The sequence below is a fragment of the Canis aureus genome, chromosome 4 (genome assembly GCF_053574225.1).
Source record: "Canis aureus isolate CA01 chromosome 4, VMU_Caureus_v.1.0, whole genome shotgun sequence".
In the NCBI taxonomy this organism is placed as follows: domain Eukaryota; kingdom Metazoa; phylum Chordata; class Mammalia; order Carnivora; family Canidae; genus Canis; species Canis aureus.
The window spans coordinates 82,446,977-82,467,924 of record NC_135614.1 but is presented as its reverse complement, the minus strand read 5'-3'; the positions used below and the strand labels follow the sequence as shown (position 1 = coordinate 82,467,924).

Here is a 20,948-nt window from a genome sequence, read left to right as displayed (position 1 = left end):
TCTGTGATGATGAGTGATGTTGACCATCCTTTCACGTATCTGTTAACCATCTGGATGTCTTCCTTGGAAATTGCCTAGTTATGTCTTCTCCCTATTTCTTAACTGGATTATTTGTGTTTTGGGTGTTGAGTTTGATAAGTGCTTTATAGATTTTGGGTACTAATCCTTTATCATTTACAAATATTTACTCCCATTCTGTAGGCTGCCTTTTAGTTTTGTAGATTGTTTCCTTTGCTGTGCAGAAGATTCTTTTTTTTCATTTTGATAAAGTCCCAATAGTTCCTTTTTGCTTTGTTTCCCCTGCCTCAGGCAATGTCTCTAGTTAGAAGTTACTATGGCCAAGGTCAAAGAGGTTTCCGTCTGTGTTCTCCTCTAGGATTTTGATGATTTCCTGTCTCAGGATTAGGTCTTTTATCCATTTTTTTAATAATAAATTTATTTTTTATTGGTGTTCAATTTGCCAACATACAGAATAACATCCAGTGCTCATCCCATCAAGTGCACCCCTCAGTGCCCATCACCCATCCACCCCCTGCCCTCCTCCCCTTCCACCACCCCTAGTTCGTTTCCCAGAGTTAGGAGTCTCTCATGTTCTATCTCCCTTTCTGACATTGCCTACCCATTTCTTCTCCCTTCCCTTCTTTTATCCATTTTGAATTTATTTTTTTATGTATGGTGTAAGAAAGTGGTCCAGTTTCATCCTTCTGCATGCTTCCATCTAGTTTTTCCAACACCATTTGTTGAATAGATTGTCATTTTTCCATTAGATATTCTTTCCTACTTTTTTGAAGGTTAGTTGATCATATAGTTCTGTGTCTATTTCTGGATTTTCTACTCTGTTCCATCAATCTACCTGTTTTTGTGCCAGTACCATACTACCTTGATGACTATTACTTGGTAATATGACTTGAAATCTGGAATCATGATGTCTGCAGTTTTGTTTTTATTTTTCAGGATTGGTTTGGCTATTTTGGATCTTTCAGGATTCCATACAAAGCTTATAATTGTTTGTTCCAGTTTTGTGAAAAAAAGCTGCTGGTATTTTGAAAGGGATTGTATTAAATGTGTAGATTGCTTTGGGGAGTATAGATTTTTAAAATGTTTGTTCTTCCAATCCATGAATGTGAGAAAAGCTTCCATTTCTTTATGTCCTCTTCAATTTCTTTCATAAGTGTTCTATAGTTTTCAGAGTACAGATCTTTTACCTCTTGATTAGGCTTATTCCTAGATATCTAATTGCTTTTGGTGGAATTGCAAATGGTATCAATTCCTTGATTTCTTTTTCTGCAGCTTCATTATTGGTGTATTGAAATGCAGCAGATTTCTCTACATTGATTTTATATCTTGTGACTGCTGAAATCATGTATCAATGATAGCAGGTTTTTGGTGGAGTCTTGTGGGTTTTCTACATTGAGTAGCATGTTGTCTGCAAATAGTGTAAGTTTGACTTGTTTATTATTTGGATGCCTTTTATTTCTTTTTATTGTCCGATTGCTGAGGCTAAGAATTCCAATACTATGTAAAATCGAAATGGGTAGAATGGACATCCTTGTCTTGTTCCTGACATTGGGGGAAAGGTTCTTAGTTTATCTCCATTGAAGATGGTATTAGCTGTGGGTCTTCTGTATATGGCCTTTATGACATTGAGTATGTTCTATCAGTCCCTACTTTGTTGAAGGTTTTTATTAAGAAAGAATGCTATACTTTGACAATTGCTTTTTCTCCATCTATTTAGAGATTTATATGGTTCTTATAATTTATTTTATTAATGTGGTGTATCACATTGATTGATTTGCAAATATAGATACACTTTGCAGCCAAGGTATAAATCCCACTTGATCGTGGTGAATAATTCTTTTAATATACTGCTGGATTCAATTTACTACTATCTTGTTGAGAGTTTTTATATCCATGTTCGTCAAGGATATTGGCCAGTGATTCTCTTTTTTAGTGGGATCTTTGGTTTTGGAATCAACAGTGGTCTTGTAGAATGAATTTGGAAGTTTTCCTTCCATTTTTATTTTTTGGAATAGTTTGAGAAAATAGATAGATATTACTTCTCCTTTAAAATTATGTTAGGAAAAAAATAATAAAAAAAAAATAAAATTATGTTAGGAAAAAAATTTTAAAAAAATAAAAAATAAAAAATAAAATTATGTTAGGGGGCAGGCCGGGTGGCTCAGTGGTTTAGTGCCACCTTCAGCCTAAGGTGTGATCCAGGAGACCTGGGATTGAGTCCCACGTTGGGCTCCCTGCATGGAGCCTGCTTCTCTGTCTGTGTCTCTGCCTCTCTCTCTCTCTCTGAATCTCTCATGAATAAATAAATAAAATCTTAAAAAAAAAAAAATTCTGGTAGATTCCCCCGGGAAGCAATCTGGCTGTGGACTTCTGTTTTTTTGGGAGACTTTTGATCACTCTTCAATTTCCTTGCTGATTATGGATCTGTTCAAATGTTCTATTTTTTTGTTGTTGTTCTTTTTTTTATTTTTTTGTTCAAATGTTCTATTTCTTCCTGTGCCAGTTTTGGTAGTCTATGTGTTTGTAGGAATTTGTCTATTTCTTCCAGCTTGTTCAGTTTGTTGGCATATAATTTTTGATAATATTCTCTTATAATTGTTTGTATTTCTACGCTGTGGGTTGTGATCTCTCCTCTTTTATTTGTGATTTAATTTATGTGGGTCCTTTCTTTTTTTCTTTTTTGATAAGTCTGGCTAGGGGTTTATCAATTCTTTTTTTTTAAGATTTTATTTATTTCTTTGAAAGAAAGAGAGAGCACAAGTAGGGGGAATGTCAGGCAGAGGGAGAGGGAGAAACAGGCTTCCCACTGAGCAAGGATCCTGACTTGGGGCTTGATCTCAGGACTCTGGGATCATGATCCGAGCCAAAGGCAGATGCCCAACCAACTGACCCACTCAGGCGACCCTCCATTTTATTCATTCTTTCAAAGAAACAGCTCTTAGTTTTGTTGATCTGTTCTACTGCTTTTTTTTTTTTCTATATCATTGATTTCTGCTGTAATCTTTATTATTCTCCTTCAGTCAGCTTTAAGCTTTATTTGCTCTTCCTCTTCTAGCTCCTTTAGGTTTGGGGTTATTGTATATTTAAGACTTTTCTTGCTTCTTGCAAGAAAGAATTAAGTCTGTATTGCAATATACTTCCCTCTTAGGACTGCCATTGCTGCATCCCAAAGGTTTTGAATGGTCATTTTCATTTTCATTCGCTTCCATGTACTTTTTAATTTTGTCTTTAATTTCCTGATTAACACATTCACTCTTTAGTAGAATGTTCTTTAACCTCCATGTATCTTGGCCTTTCCAAATTTTTCTTATGGTTAACTTCAAGTTTCATAGCATTGTGATCTGAAAATCAGAATAGTATGATCTAAATCTTTGTGTACTTTTTTAGGGCTAATTTCTGATCCAGTATGTGATCTCTTCTGGAAAATGTCCCATGTGCACTTGAAAAGAATATGTATTTTGCTGCTTTAGAATGAATGATCTGAACATATCTATTAAGTCCATCTGGTCCAATGTGTCATTTAAAACCATTATTTCCTTGTTGATTTTCTGCTTAAGTGACCAGCAGGGTCACATGCCTGAGCTAGAAGTGCTCAGTCAAAGGCCAGGTGGGCACAGAGCACAGAGGGAGCCCAGGAAGTTGGGAGCGATTGACTACTTTTTCTAGGGTCCTCTGAGGAATAGGGCCCAAATCAGTGAGGAAAGCCTACAGGGAACTAAAGCCACAAAGAGCAATCTAGAGCTTACTTAGCCTAGCCCCCTGGCAAGGGCAGTGAAATTCTGCCCCAAGCAAAGAAAATGTTTTGAGACAATGCTTGAGAATTAATGCTAGAGACCCTTCCCAGAATATCAATCAGCAAGAACATCCAGCTAAGAACAAGTTTACCAAACACACAGAGCTGCAAAACTCTGGTGCTAGGGGAAAATAGTAGATAGAATTCATGGTTATTTTCTCATGATTCCTTAGTTTTTACATTTTATTTTTTTTCTCGTTCCTTTTCAACCAATTTCTTATTTTATCAACTCTTTTTTTAAGTCTTTTTAAATTTTCATTTTTACAGTTACATTATATCCTTTCATTGTATTTAATTTTATTTTTTGAATATATATAAATTTCTCTCTCTTTACAATTTTGGGATGTGATTTCTTCTAACAAACAGACCAAAAATACACACAGAATCTAGTGTAATGCTCTGTTCTCTTCATCTGTCTAGTTATATTCTCTCTCTCTATTTTTTTAGTCTTTTAAAATTTTCATCTTTACAGTTACATTCTGGCCTTTCAATCTATTTAATTTTATTTTTGAATATATATATATATATATTTTTCTTCTTCTTTTTCTTCTTCTTCTTCTTTACAACTTTGGAAAATAGTTTCTTCTAACAAACAGACCAAAATGTACCCAGGATATAGTGTATTAATCCATCCTGTTTACCTGTCTGTTTATATTATTTCCTTTTTTTTTTTGTCTTTTGATTTTCATTTTTACGGTTACATTCTACTATTTCATTGTATTTTTTTAAGATTTATTTATTTATTCAGAAGAGACAGACAGACACACACACACACACACACACACACACACGGGCAGAGGGAGAAGCAGGTACCATGCAGGGAGCCCGACGTGGGACTCGATCCTGGGTGTCCAGGATCATCCCCTGGGCTGAAGGTGGTGCTAAACCGCTGAGCCACCCGGGCTGCCCTCTTTTATTGTATTTAATTTGATTTTTGTACATATGTAGGATTTTCTTTCCTTACAATTTTTGGATCTAGTCTTACAGTAAACAGGCCAAAATACACACAGGATCCAGTGTTTTTGCTCTGTTCTGTTCATCTGTCTGATTACATTCACTGTCTCTTCTTAAAAAAAAAAATTTTTTTTCTTTTTTTGTTTTTTTTTGTTTTGTTTTGGGCCTCTTTAGTTTAAATTTATCCGGGGTCATTGTTGCCATTTTTCTATTTTGTTCACTGCTTCATCTATTCTCTGGACAGAATGACAAGACAGAAAAACTCACCTCAAAAAAGAGAACAAGAGGTAGTACTGACTGCCAGGGAACTAATCAGTATGGATATAAGTAAGATGTTGGAACTAGAATTCAGAGTAACAATTACAAAGATACTAGCTAGGTTTGAAAAAAAGCATAGAAAGCATAGAATCTCTTAGAGAATCCCTTTCTGAAGAAATAAATTAACTAAAATCTAATCCAGTCAAAATAAAAAGCTATTAATGAGATACAATAAAAAACAGAGCCTCTAACTGTGAGGGTAAATGAGGCAGAAGAGACAGTTAGTGATATAGAAGACAAAATGATGGAGAATAAAGAAGCTGCGAAAAAGAGAGATAAACAACTACTGGATCACAAGGGGAAAATTCAAGAGATAAGTGATAGGATAAAGTGAATCAACATTAGAATAACTGGGATCCCAAGAGAAGAGGAAAGAAAGAGTGGAGCAGAAGGCATACTGGAACAAGTTATAGCTGAGAACTTCCCTGCTCTGAGGAAGGAAACAGGCATTCAAGTCCAAGAGGCACAGAGAACCACCCTGAAAATCAATAAAGAAAAAAAAGGTCAACACCTCAACATATAATAATGAAGGTTGCAAATTCTCAGAGACAAAGAGAAAATCCTGAAAGCAGTTTGGGACAAGAGGTCCATAACCGACAAGGGTAGAAACATTAGACTGGCAGCAGACCTACTGACAGAGACCTGGGCTTGATATATTCAGGGTGCTAAATGAGAAAAGTATGCAGCCATTAATAGTTTAACCAGCAAGGCTATTGTTCAAAATAGATGGAGAGATAAAAAGCTTCCAGGACAAACAGAAACTAAAAGAATTTGTGATCAAATTCTAAACCAGTCCCGTGAGAAATATTAAAGGGGATACTTTGAGTGAAGAGAGAGCCCAAAAGTAACATAGACCAGAAAGGGAACAGAAATAATGTACAGAAGCAGTGACTTTACAAGTAATACAACGGTACTAAATTCATATCTTTCAGTAGGTACTCTGAGTGTAAATGGGCTAAAATGCCCCAATCAAAGACACAGAGTATCAGACGGAAAAAAAGAAAAGACAACAAAACAAAACAAAAAAACAAAAAATCAAAAAACAAAAACAAGACCCATCAATATCCCATCTGCAAGAGACTCATTTAGACCCAAAGACACCTCCAGATTAAAATTGAGGGGTTGGGGATCCCTGGGTGGCGCAGCGGTTTGGCGCCTGCCTTTGGCCCAGGGCGCGATCCTGGAGACCCGGGATCAAATCCCACGTCGGGCTCCCGGTGCATGGAGCCCGCTTCTCCCTCTGCCTGTGTCTCTGCCTCTCTCTCTCTCTCTCTCTGTGACTATCATGAATAAATAAATAAAATCTTTAAAAAAAAAAATAAATAAATAAATAAAATTGAGGGGTTGGAAAAACATTTATCATGCTAATGGACATCAAAAGAAAGCTGGGGTGCCAATCCTTATATCAGACAAATTAGATTTTAAGCCAAGAACTGTAATAAGAAGTGAGAAGGAAACTATATCATACTTAAAGTGTCTATCCAACAAGAAGATCTAACAGTTATAAATACTTACGCTAACATGGGAGCAGCCAGTTTTATAAGCCAGTTAACAAAATTAAAGACACACATTGATAATAATACAATAGTAGGAGACTTTAGAAGCCCACTCACAACAATGAGCAGCTCATCTAAGCTTGCTGTGTATTTTGTGATTGTGACTAATATGCCTTGGTGACAGCCAGTTTTTTCATATTTAAGGGGTTTCTCTGTATTTCCTGGATTTTGATGTCTGTGTCCTTCCCCAGATTAGGGAAGTTTTCAGTTATAATTTGCTCAAATAACCTGCCCATTTTTTTTTCCTCTTCATCTTCTGGGATGACATAAAAGTTATTATTTTTAATAAGTTGCTAAGTTCCCTAAGTTTACCTTTGTGATCCATTGCCTTTGTTTCCCTCTTCTTTTTAGCTTCATGATTTTCCATAATCGTATATTCTTTATCCCTGATTCATTTCTCTGCTTCATCCACCCTCATTTTTATGGCATCCATATGTGTTTGCATCTCAGTATTGCTCTTTCTGTATCCAAAAAAATAAGACAAAAACAAAAACCTCCAAAAACAAACAAAAGCCTTAAGGAAGTTACATCCTGTTTCTCCTAGAGCTGAAGTATTGCAGCTCTCCATGATCAGTAGACTTGGTATGTGCCGAAGGAGTTTGTCCTGGTCTTCTGAGGGAGGGGTCTGCTGCTCTGATTGTTAGTTGGACTTGGCCTAGTGGAGTTGGGCCTACAGGGCACAGGAAAGGCAGAGCTTTGTGTAGGTGGCTCTGGTCTCCGCTTGGTAGCTCTGTTTTTCTCTCACTGAGGTAGGTCACTGGTGGTGGGTGAGGTGTGAGAAAGGCCTTGCTTGCTGTCTTGTCTCCAGAAGCTAGAACTCTTGTGTCACTCTCTTCAGGAAGCCCTCACAGATGAGCAAACAATAGTCCCTTCTGTGCCCCAGCTTCCATCAGATCCCCACCTTCACCCTATCTTTGTCCAAGTTGTCCCCCTGCCATATGGGGCAGCACTGCTGTGTTTTATCTCAGGCTGGGTTTCAAAGCCCAACACTTCAGAGACTCCTGCAGTGTGGACCCACACTGATCCTCTAGGAGACAATCTCACTGCACTGTAACCAGTGTTGTCCCAGAAAATAGTCCCTCCACGATGCAGGAGTTTGGGGTTTATGGTAAATCTCAACAGACAACTGGCACCAGGGTTTACTGACCTCAGCTGGCATCTCTGTTCCTTGCTGGTGGTGGTGGGGGGGCAGCTCAATGGAGCCCACAGGGTCTTTTGCCCACACAGTGCCTGTACTGCCTCTACCAAATGCATTCTAAGCAGGGGAACCATTCCTTCCCATACAACCCAGCGGATCCTTAGACCATGGCTGCTTGCTCCCTGAGCTGTGCCCTCCTTCCCCACCAGAACACCATTCAGTTCACCAGGCATGACCCTGGAGATGGCTCTGACCTCTGAAACTTCAGACTCTGCATCCCACTATTTATAACACCAGTCAGTGGTTTTAGGGAACATTTTTCTTGTGCAGTCCCCTGTGTGTGTTTTCACTCCTTCCCTTTCCCCCACTCTTTCTCTCTCATTCTCTCACTCCTCTCTCTGTAATGAGGGCTCCCTCCCCTCTGCAGCTCCTGAAGCTCTTTTCTCCTCTGCATCAGCTCTCTGCAGTTTCTACCTTACACGGGTCTTTTTTTTTTTTTTTTTTCCTGCTTGTAGACATGCAGTTTTGTTCTCTAGGCTCTCTGATCAATTTCTTGTGTATTCAGAATGATTTGATATTTATCTAGCTGTGGTAGGGTGAGGAGGCAAGTTTAGAGTTGCCTTACTCATCTGCCATATTAACCATTTCTCCAAACATGCAGATTTAATTAAAAAGTAATTGTAGCATTCAGACTGCCTTGGGTAGAGGTGATATAGGGGGAAAGTGAGGCATGATTCGATAGGAGTCTAAAAACAAAAACAAAAACAAAAACAAAAAAAACCCTGTATGATTGGGGAACTACCAGAAGGAAAAGGAACACTGACAACAAACAGTCAAGTAATCCAATTTTCGTAATCCAATTTCAGGACTAAGAGTTAGGTCAAATGTTGCAGAAGAGCCTTAATGTTGAGAGAAAGGAAGTAACATATCATACACTGCACAAGTCAGATTATGAGAGTAAGGGTAAGAATTGTATTGATTGACTGAGTGAAAGAAGTAAGACGACAATGACCAATAGTTGGTTAGGCTAAAAGAGCAGGAAAAACATCAAAAGCACAAAACCAATGATCCAGTGACCCAAGTCATATGCTTAAACTTGTGCTTATTTGTATACTATGCTCAGGTAAGAGCCATACCTCCTCTCCACCAAGTGATGAAATCAGAGCTTAAGAAGAAATAATGGTATTGTCTTCGTCTTTATCTTCAACATCTGACATGAATCAAATTCCACCCCCCTTCATAATGGCATTCATTTTCTTTTTCTAATATACTTCCTCACTTCCTTAACTCTTTGCTAGGACCAGTCAAATGTTCAACATCACTAGTCATTAGGGAAATGCAAATTAAAACCACATTTGCAATATCACTTCATACCTGTGAGGATGGCCATCATCAAACAGATGTGAGATAACCAGTGCTGGTGAGAATGTGGTGGAAAGGGAACCCTTGTGCCCTGTTAGTTGGATTGTAATTTGGGAACCGCCACTATGTAAAAGAGTATGGAGGATCCTCCACAAACTAAAAATAGAACTACCATATAGTCCAGGAATTCTCCTTCTGGAAATAAATCCAAAGAAAAGAAAAACACTAACTTGAAAATATATCTGTACTCTCATGTTCACTGCAGCATTAGTTACAATGGCCAAGACATGCAAACAACCTAAGTGTCCACCAGGTGATGAATGCATAAAAGAGTTGTGAGATATATACATCAAAAGGATTACTCAGCCATAAAAAACATGAGGAATTCCTACCATTTGCAACAACTTGAGTGGACCTTGAAAGCAATATCCTAAGTGAAAAAGTCAGACAGAGAAAGACAAATACTGTATGATTTGCATTGTATGTGAAATCTTAAAAGAGAAAAAGTAAAACCTCATAGAAAAAGAGATCAGACTTGCGGTAACCAAAGGCAGAGGGTGGAGAGAGAGGAAATCGGAGGAATGTGGTCAAAAGGTACAAACTTTGAGTTATAAGTGTTATAAGTGTTATAAGTGTACAACACGATGATTATAGCTAACGCTGCTGTATGTTATATAGGAAAGTTATTAAATGAGGAAATCCTGAGTTCTTATCACTAGGAGGAATTTTTTTATTTTTTTATTTTTATTTTTTTGGTTTCCCTTTTTATTTCATCAAAGACTGGTGGATAAACCTAAACACAGCACAATTACTTCAGATCATTCTTCATATTGTATACACACAGACCGATGAACGTAATCTGAAAAGAAACCTGCAGTCGGCAAAGCAATGCCTACAGCTTTTCCTTCCCTTGCTCAAAAAAATTTGAAAACACACCAACTTAGAATCTCATCAGCACACACTCTCCTGTGACAAATGATTCAGACATAAATAATGGGTGCAAAGAAACTATATGCTAACATATGTAGAACCTTGGTTAATGAAAACCCCAAAGCAGCCATAAGGATGCAGCTGCCTTCAGTGACTGGTAAGTAGCTAGTAGCTAAGTAGTAGTAACCCCATGGGGCACCATCGACAGAGGTTGTGCTGCAGAGAAAAGCTATGTACACACACAATGAGAAAATAAACTGCAAGAACAATGCATGCATGTTTAATACTGGAAAAATCACGGCCCTCCAAAATGTCTTCACGTTTGTTATAAAAGCCCTCTGCACTCAACTAAAATTAAAATGATCTTCAAAGGATAATACTTGTAAAGTTTGCTTAAGTCTTTTCAGCCACAGAAGCTGCAATGGAAATAAATGCTCAGAGTGATTTTCAAAACAAACAAAAAAATCTATTCTTCTAATGACATGCATGATTAAAAGGCCTATGCAAGATACAGTGCTCTACATTCCCAGTGACTAGGAAAAAAAGGTCAATTTTTAGTTTTCAGATGGTCAAAGGATTTTGTATTCCAGCAGGAGTTCAAATCTTCTGGATCTTTTCGCCAACAACTACTGGATTTTCTTTTTTCTGATTTTTCTCAGCAGCATCAGCTTTGTAATTGTGAGAACAATTGTGTACATCGGAGTAACGGTGTACAGCACAGTAAACACTTCCACACCAGCATTCAAACCCAGTAAGTTCCACTTTCTTCCTGCACATGAAACAGCGATTCTTGTTTTGTTTTGTTTGGTTTGGTTTTTTTGTTTTTTTTTTTTCAAGAGACTTGCTTTGCTCTTCAGATGGCTGCTGTGCCGTATCTGATACTGAACCATGCAGGTCTTCTGTTTCAGGTGTTGCTTTGTCCACAGATGTACTTTCCACTTGGGAAGATGCTACAGATTCTGATGAAAGTGACTGATTTGATACAGGGCCTACCTCCACAATTTTCTGTTTGCTTCCCCTCAGATTAACTTCACTTGAAGCTGTGCCCCACGGCAACCTCTTTTCCTTTTTCTTCCTTTTTTTAGTATCTATATGAGAAGATGGGTGTTATTTGAACCTATTATGATGATTATTTCACAACATATATAAATCGAACCATCATGTCCTATGCCTTAAACTTATACAGTGATGTCTTTCAATGATTTCTCAATAGACTGGAAAAAATACCTGGGAATAAATCTGATGGGAGACATGCATAATCTCTACAAAAACAATTTTGAAATCTGAAATATTAAAAAGAAAAAAAAGAAGATTAAAAGGTTTATAAAGTCTATGAATCAGAACTCAGGATTGTAATGATAAGACTGTTCCCCAAGTTAATCTAGAGTTTCAAAAAATCCCAAATAGATCTCAGAAGGGTATTTGGTTTTGGTTTTGTTTTTTTGGCAAATAGACTTGGTGACTGCAGAATCTACATGGGAATGTAAAGGGATATTACATTATCCCTGACAATACAGAAATCCAACAAATTTAGAAGATTTTCTCTACTAACTGGCATGGCATGCTTTAAATTACAAGTAAGATTGTAAAGTGCTGGTGCAAGGAGAAACAATAGATCTATGCAACAGAAATCAAAGTCCAGTAATAGATCAATGGATTTGTGGACATTTGGTTTAAAGCACATGTGGGCATTGTAGAGCAGATTATCTGGAAAGGATAATCCTTTCAAAGTATGATGTTCTATCAATTGGATACTTATATAAAAGAAATATATAAAAATTAGCTGCCCCATAAAGAGAAACAAAATTATTTTTGAGTGAATTATAGATCTGGATGTGAAAGGTAAACCAAAATCTTCAAGAATATAAATTAGAAGATTAATTTCATAATCCTGAGGTAGGAAAAGATGACTTAAGTGGGACAAAAGTCACCAACTATAAAGAAAAAGATAATAAATCATACCACACAAATTAAAGGATTTACTAAGTCATACTACATCAAATTTAAAATTTTCTTTCTGCTCATGAATAAATATCATTAAGAGAGAAAAACTGTATATTTCACTTGTATTGTTACAGAGAATTAAATTACTGTTATAGTCATATAAAGGAATAGAGAAATCAAAATGGGAAAGTGAGTTTACATAATCACATGGATCTCAAAAATATATTAAGGTAAAAAAATCAGATGCTATAGAATGCATACTGAATATTTCCACATATATATTAAAAAATAAACAGGCAAACCATCTAGGTGATAGTCCCTTTGGGGATGGGAAGAAGAAGTAGATACTGGGAAAGACTAAAAGGAGTCTTCAATGTTGTTGGCATTGATCTATTACTTAAGCTAAGTGATGGTTACATGTTAAGAGTTCATTACAATTTATTGAATTCTACACATTATGGCTCTTAATATTTTTTTATGTTATACTTCAATAAAAAATAAATTAATAAGATACCAAGACACTACTATAATCCTGATACTATTTTGTGTCCTTTACATATAGTAACTCATCTACTTCTCACCAATATATGGGGCAGACATTATTATGCCTGTGTTAAAGAGAAAATTATAATTAAAGAGTATTAAATAAGATGGGATAGTTAAATAGCTTAATGAGGAAACGGCTGATCCAGGATGTGAATCTTGATATCTAGCTCCAAAATCCATAATATTAATTAGAATATTTCAAATCCAAGCTTTGCATAGGTGAACTTTTTTCAATCTCCTACTGCAACAGTGTTCCATCTCCCATGACTCCCAAATCTGAAATAACTCATTACTGGAGAAAGGTTTTAGGGTCATCATTCCCTCAATCTATTCCACCCACATCTATACATCACATTGTGTTTACACATGTTTATTGCTTTTTTATAAAAGTATTTCAAATATGTTATTTTAACATGTAAGTTTAAATGATTTATAGTCACTAATCATAGTTTATTTGAACAATTATTATTTTTATTTAAAAATCAAGATAAGAAAAATAAATAAATAAGTAAATAAATAAATAAATAAATAAATAAAGATAAGGAATACATCTTGAGAATATTGAATTTCAAAATTCAGTGCATTATATGGTAACAACAACAAAAAGGATGAGTCTCTTTCCTAGTAACTCAATTTACTAGACAAACTACATAGATAAACCTAGTTGCTATGCTACACTACATTGTTTTGTGGATTAATGATTCCTGGAATTTCAGGCGTTAATAATATGGATCACACTATTTTTCCATTATATTTAAATCTATTTTAGCTTATACATATTTGTGCGTGTAGCATATGTGTGTAATTTCAGAAAAAAAGGCATCTTTTTATGGCCTCATTTATAGTTTGAGATTAAACAATTTTAAAGATAACTTCCTGTGATTTCAAGCTTTCTAGAGTCAAGGCATCCTGTGAATGCAATTTCAACAAGTTAACACAAGGTGGAGTTTATATTAAATTAATAATATTTGACTTGCAGGCCAAATTTTTCAAGTACTTTGAATTTTCAGAAAATCCCAAGACAACCATTCCTCAAATATTTAATCATTTTTGATTTATTAAAACTTAACTTTTAAAACTCAGCAATAATTAACATCATTATAATTAGCTTATTTGAGAGAAAAATAAAAGTATAAAAAATAACTATATGACTAATTCCCAGCAGAACCTGTTCACAGCATTTCAAATTATCTCTGTGATCTTGCCAAGATATTTCACATCTCTGGGACTCTCTTGGAATAGAATTAAATTAGTGTTTTAAAAAGACATTTAATAGAAAAATTCTCTTGAAGGAAAAAAATACACAAATAAATATAGATGATTTGGTTAAGTTGGGTGTAGGGTCTACTTGATGTTCAACCTAATATAATGTTTCAAATCTTGCTGTTGAAACTAAATTTTTCCACAATGCTCTAAAAAATACGGATTTCCTCCTTTCCCTGAAGTCCTCTGATTAAAGATTGTTTTTGTAAATCACTATTGCCCAAACCTCATAACTTTAGTATCATCTTGGGCCTCTTAAAAACAACAAAACAAAACCAACAAAAAACCCACCACCACCACCACCAAAAAACCTAATGCCTGGGTTCTATCTTAGACCATGTAAAACTGAATCTGTGGAAATAGACCCCAAACATTATTATCTTAAAAATACTGTCCTATAATTTAGAGGCAGAAAGTCTTGAGACCCACTATACGCATAGTAGTAATTAATTCTTCTAGAAGTCTGACCTTTTGCAAACCTCAGTAAATGACTTCTGTAATGATTATATTGGCAAGTTTACATCTGATATAGAAAGGACGTCATATCTCTTATGCCCCAATCTGGAACTCCAAACTGTTTAGCTAAGATTGTGAACATCCCGTCCAATAAGCCATGTTGATAGCCGCACCAATCACAGGAAAAGAGGCTGAAAATGCAAGGCTTCTCTTATCTTCTTTTATAAGAGATAAAAATGACAATTCTTCCTTTCTACTCCAGTTTCATGTATATGCTACATATCCAGTTTAGTTTGGGTTTTGTTTGTTTGTTTGTTTTTAAGATTTTATTTATTTATTTGAGAAAGAGAGAGAACGAGGAAGCTGGAGAGACAGAGGTAGAAGCAGACTCCCCATTGAGCAGGGAACCTCACGTGGGGCTCCATCCCAGGACCCTGGGATTATGACCTGAGCTGAAGGCAGATGCTTAACGGAGTCGCCCAGGCACCCCCCAATTTAGTTTACTATATTGTCCCCCTCCCTATTCTTTTCTGGAAAGATTTTAAAAATCCAATTTAAATTCAGTAAAAGCAATTCAAGCACTATTTTTTCTATTTAGGCTATCAGATAATTTTTTCAAGACAAAATTATAAGAACATATATATTGTATATAACAATAAATGTTTGCTTTAATTGCAAAATATTATGCAAATTTATTTATATTGGATTATATTTTTCTCTTCCCATCCATTTTTGAGTGAAAATTGCTTTCTGAAAGTAAATTTGTCCTTAAATGTATTGAAATCATTGAATAACTATGAAAGAATAATAAAATCAGATGTCAAAATGTTAAGTGATATTATTCACACTCACATGGGAAAATATTAATATAATATATTAACCTTAATTATAATATTTCTAACTATGAGCCATGGTTCATGGTTTGCATTTTAAACTTGCATTTTAAAATATTCACTTTTTTAAGGTCTTCAAACACATAGACCATTTCCCTTAAAATAAAATTGTGTATAAATTCATTATACCAGTTCTATTATTTCAGAAGTGTGTAAAATAATCACAAAGAAGACTGAATGACTTTTGGAAATTATACTTATTAGAAAGTATAAAGCAGTAAAACCAGATTTTATGTTGCTTGATGCAAAGACTAACTTGTGGAATCTGTCCTTTTTAAATTAGTATAAGCTTCTCCTTCCCAAACTACTTTAGTTTGTATTTTTACAAACAGGAACACTATCCTACATAACCACATTATAACCACAGTATCAGAATATTAACATTGATATATCACTACTACCTAATTTTTGAACCCTACTTAAGTTTCAGCACTTGCTCTTATAATGTTCTTTATAGCAGAATGATCCAGCTCAGAATGAAGCTTCCATGTAGTTGACCTCTTTTTATGCTCTTTCAGTGTTGAACAGTTTCTCCTTTTGCTTTGATTTACAAGATCTTGACACTGATGATTTCAAGTCACTTTGTAGAACATCCCTCAGTTTTTTTTTTTTTTCCTCATGCTTAAATTCAAGGTATGCTTCTTTTGTGGGACTATAGCAAAGTGAATCTGTGTTTTCATTGTATCTCCTCATGTAATGTGTGCACTTGTCTTATCCTGATGATAATCCCATTGACCACTGATTGATTAAAATAGGGTCTGCCAAGCTGCTCAACTAGAAAGATCCTCTCCACCAATTTTTCTCAAGTGTTTTGCAGTGAGGTTCTTTGAAACTATGTATATAGCTCATATCTAATTAATATTTCAATAAATGAATTTATTTATTTGTATCAACATGGGCTCACTTAGTTTTCTTGTTTGCTCATTAGGGTATAATCCCTTCAGTTTAATCATTATTTTCATGGTCACATTGTCAACAATTTGGCCTTTCAAGGCGCTCCATTATTCTTATTTCCTTTCTTTCCCTTTTTTTTTTTTTTTTTTTTTGGCAGGATCATCTCTTAATTTCTTATTCCAGCCCTGGAGTCAGCTCTATCTCAAAATGCCCTGATTCTTTTCAATGAAGAATGAGACTGGACAACCACAATCTGGGCACTGGATGTCCTCACTGTTTCCCTCAGGTGCTCATCCTCTGTCTTGATAGATGATAAATAGATATATAGATGATAGATAGAGATAAATAATAATGTATTTGTGTATGTATATGTATATACATAACATATATATAATATATATGAAACCTACATTTTTAAGTATCTACATATATACACACATTAGATACTTTTACATACTTATTTCTATATATTGGAAATCATTATTTCATTATCAATACATCTAATTTCAATCCAATATCAATGTTCATACTTGTTTATTCACATTCTATGTTGTAACTCATTCTCTGACACTGAAAAATCTGTTTTGTTTCTTTTTTTCAACTTTATTTATTTGATTAATCCTTCAGTGTGACCAATCTCTCATCTCTGCCACCTTCTTCTTAGCACAGATCCCTCCTTCCCATGACACCTTGAGCCAAAATGGCTTTTTCTGATCCTTAGTTACATAACAAATAAAGAAAAATAACCAAAGAACAAATAAATGCCCCAAATCTTGCACTATTGCGATGTTTCAAGTTTATTCTAGTATTCTTTCTCAGAAGACTGAAACAATTCATATTACATGACAGAGGGAGAGCAAATGATTTCTGTAGTGATGATAGATCTAAGAGTTTTACCTTAACTCAGATATGTTTGCTGGAGTTCTGGAGATATTCCTACCACCTAGTTGTCAGTCCTCAGCATATTATGACACTCAGCCTGTCATCTTTTAACTGTGAAGCTCATTCATTCGCTCGTGCATTCAACAAATGCTTACTGACCTTGTACTCAACACTGGAAATGTGAAGGGGAGTAAAATCAGTCACAATCTCTTTCTTCTTGCACCTTATCTTTCAGTGGTGAAAAAGAAAAAAAAAAGGAGTGAAAAACAAACAAATGGTAATATTTCATGCAGTGCATCATGGAGGAAGCAGCTTTTTGAGAAAACAAATATCAGGGAAGATCACATTTGGACTTAATTGTAAAGGGACAACCTCTCTAATACAATTTAAGCTGCTAAATAAGACTGAAGCAAGAGATTCCAATGTGAGGAAAGTATATGTGGGATAGAAGATGGCAGGAGGAAAAAATCCTGCATCAGGAAAGGACTGGAAGAAACCAGTTTGCATTCAACATAACCAGAAACTGGGATGAAATGACAGTAGGTTGGAGATAGAGTAGAAGTGGAAGAGGCTGTATCTTGCCTACTTTGGTATATCTGAAAATACTGAGTATTTCCACAGCAAGGAGCGGCCATTATTAGATTTATATCTATAAACAAAACTTTGCAATTCTGTGCAGAACCAATGATAGAGTACTGTAGTATAGTCCAAGACTAATCAAATGATGGCCTGCATGCCAAATCTGATGCACGACTTGCTTTGTTTTGTTCAAGGATTTAATAGACCTTATTTTTAGAGCATTTTTAGATTCACAGGAAACTTGAAAGGAAGGTACAGAGATTTCCCATATACCCCAAACCCCTACACATGTAGATCTTCCTATTATTAGTATTGCCCACCAAAGTGATACATTTGTTACAAGTGATGAACTTACATTGACATGTCATTACCACCTAAAGTCCATACTTGACCTTATTATGCTCAACTCTTGGTGTTGTACATTCTATGGGGTATGTGCATAAATGAAATATATCCATCACTATAGTGTTATGCCGAGTACTTTCACTGTGCTCTGCCCTCCCTTCCCCAACCCCTGCTAACCACGGATCATTTTTCTGTCTTCATAATTTTGTCCTTTACAGAATATTTGATATTTGGAATAATATGGTCACACAGCCTTGCCAGATTGCCTTCTTTTACTTTGTAATATACACTTAAGTTTCCTCCATGTCTTTTCACGGCTTTATAGCTCATTAATTTTTAGTCCTGAATATCGTTCCATTGTCAGAAAGTGTCATGCCTATTTTTCTATTCATCTACTGAAGGATATCTTGTTCCCTTCTATGTTTTTGCAATTATGAATAAAGCTGCTATAAACGTGTGTGCCAGTTTTTGTGCAAACATAAATTTCACTGCCTATTTTTGTGAATAAACTTTTATTGGGGATGCAACCATCCTGGTTTTTGTAACACTTTCTCACTATAATGGCAAAATTCAGTAATTGCCACACAGACCCTATGATTCATAAAGCCTAAGATATTTATTATGTGGGTGTTAATAGAAAATGTTTGTTGACCACTGATTTTGGAGATAAAATAATAGTAAATGTGACCAAAATTTTGGTATTATACATAGTAATACCTGGATAGTTTTGAGATCTAAGTAAGCAAGCAGGATGAAAAGAGAAAAGGAAGAAGGTCTCTAATTTTCCAGTTTTAGATACAGATGGATTGTGGTCTTTTTAACTGTGATGTAAAAACTGTGAATAGTATTAGGTGTTTTTTTAAAAATTTTTATTTATTTATTTATGATAGTTACACAGAGAGGGAGAGAGAGAGAGAGAGAGAGAGAGAGAGGCAGAGACACAGTCAGAGGGAGAAGCAGGCTCCATGCACCGGGAGCCCGACGTGGGATTCGATCCCGGGTCTCCAGGATCGCGCCCTGGGCCAAAGGCAGGCGCTAAACCGCTGCGCCACCCAGGGATCCCTAGTATTAGGTTTTGTTAATTATTTTTTCCTTCTGCTACAACAAAGTACCATAAACTTATTTGCTTACAAACACATTAATTAATTCTCTTACAATGCTATAGGTCAGAGGATTTACGTGAGCCTCACTGGGCTAAAATCAAGCTGTTGATTAAGCTGTATTTTTTTTTTTTTTCTGGAGACCCTATAGGAGAATCTGTTTCCTTGCCCCAGAAGACCATTTTCACCCATTTTTCTTCCTTGTAATTGATAGAAATGAGCATTTCTAGGTGTATATCATGGGTTGGAAAAATTACTACATGCTTTATATATGTTGTCTAATTTCTAAAAAACATTTTCTTTATTTATTCATGAGAGACACACAGAGAGAGGCAGAGACACAGGCAGAGGGAGAAGCAGGCTCCATGCAAGGAGCTCAATGCGGGACTCGATCCCAGGACCCTGGGATCACAGCCTAAGCCAAAGGTAGATGCTCAACCATTGAGCCACCCAGATGTCCCTAAAGATTTTATTTATTTATTCATGAGAGACACACACAGAGAGAGAAGCAGAGACACAGGCAAAGGGAGAAGCAGGCTCTCTGCTGGGAGCCTGTTGTGGGATTTGATCCCAGGACTTTGGGATCATGATCTGAGCTAAAGACAGATGCTGAACTGCTGAGCCACAAAGGCATCCCATGTTGTCTCATTCATTTGTCAAAACAACTCAATGAAACAGATGTTACTTTTACCATTTAAAATTAAAAACTGAGGCTTCAGATAACTCAAAGTTCTTCCTATAATCGTTTTCGATGAGCTAAACTTCAAACCTGTGAATTACGGAAATGTAATAGTTATGCATTTCTTCTTTTCACTATGACCTGCATATCACTATGACTATTGCTACACCTAAAGCAACAGTGTTGTAAATTTCTAATCATTCTTTTAATTTGACCTCAGGCAGGAAAGGTTCTTAGTTCTTAAGGACTCATAGGATTATGTTGTAACCACCTGCATGAGCCAAGATGCTGTCCCCATCTTAAAATCCTTAATCTTCATCATCTCTGCAAAGTTCCTTTTTCCATATAACATGTTCACAGGTTTCAAGGACTAGTATGTGGCCATTTGGGGAGGATATTATAGTGCCTGCTACTTGCAGATTTAGAGAGAACTTCACAGGTTCAGTCTGAGATGCCCCTGAGACTTCTAAGCAGATGTAACTATTAGGTAGGTTTATTTTTTTAATAACAGCTTTACTGAGATATAGTTAATATACTGCAGAATTCACCCATTTAAATTGTACAAGTCAATAATTGTGCAAACATTACCACAACATAGTTTTAGGATATTTTCATCACACCCCAAACAAATCCATTCTACCCTTTTCTTCCCCTAGTCCTGGATCACCACTGATCTAATCTCCAACTCTATAGAATTGCTTATTTGTGAATCCATTACACAAATGGATCACACAATGTGATTTTGGGTGATTGGATTCTTTCACCTTATGTAATGTTTTCAAAGTACTTCCATATCGTGGATGTATCAATACTTCATATTTATTGCTAAATGATACAACATTGTATGGATATACCACATTGGGTGGACATTTGGGTTGTTTCCATTATTTTGATATTAGGAATCATGCAATTGTGTACATTTATTTTTGTGTCTACATTCATTTTTATTTCTCTTGAGTATATAGTTAGGGATAGAATTACTGAGACAGACAGTACTTCTATCATTATTTTGAAGGGATTCCTGAACTGTTTTCCAAAGTGTCTGCACCATTGTGCAATCCAGCAAGGTATAGGAGTTCAAATTTTCCACATTCTCATAGGCATTGTTTTTGTCTATCTTTAATTTTGGTCATCGTAGTGGGTGTAAATTGATATATCATTGTGATTTTGATTTGCATTATCCCTGATTACTAAATATATTTGGCATCTTTTCTCTTGTTTCTTGGTCATTTATATATATTCTTTAAAAACATACTATCCAAATCCTTTGCTGTATTTCAAAATTGACCTGTCTTTTT

The 20,948-nt window shown here is 35.7% G+C and overlaps 1 long non-coding RNA gene across 2 annotated transcripts in view; it reads right to left on the bottom strand.

The window, feature by feature from the left end:
* Positions 1 to 17,028: 17,028 nt before the first annotated feature.
* LOC144313062 (uncharacterized) overlaps positions 17,029 to 20,948 on the bottom strand; it is a 186,222-nt gene continuing 182,302 nt past the window's right edge. The window contains exon 8 of one of the 2 annotated variants that reach the window (XR_013378769.1): positions 17,029 to 17,175. This is a non-coding gene — a long non-coding RNA (uncharacterized LOC144313062). The remainder of the gene's footprint in view (positions 17,176 to 20,948) is intronic. The other variant, XR_013378780.1, reaches the window with a different exon arrangement.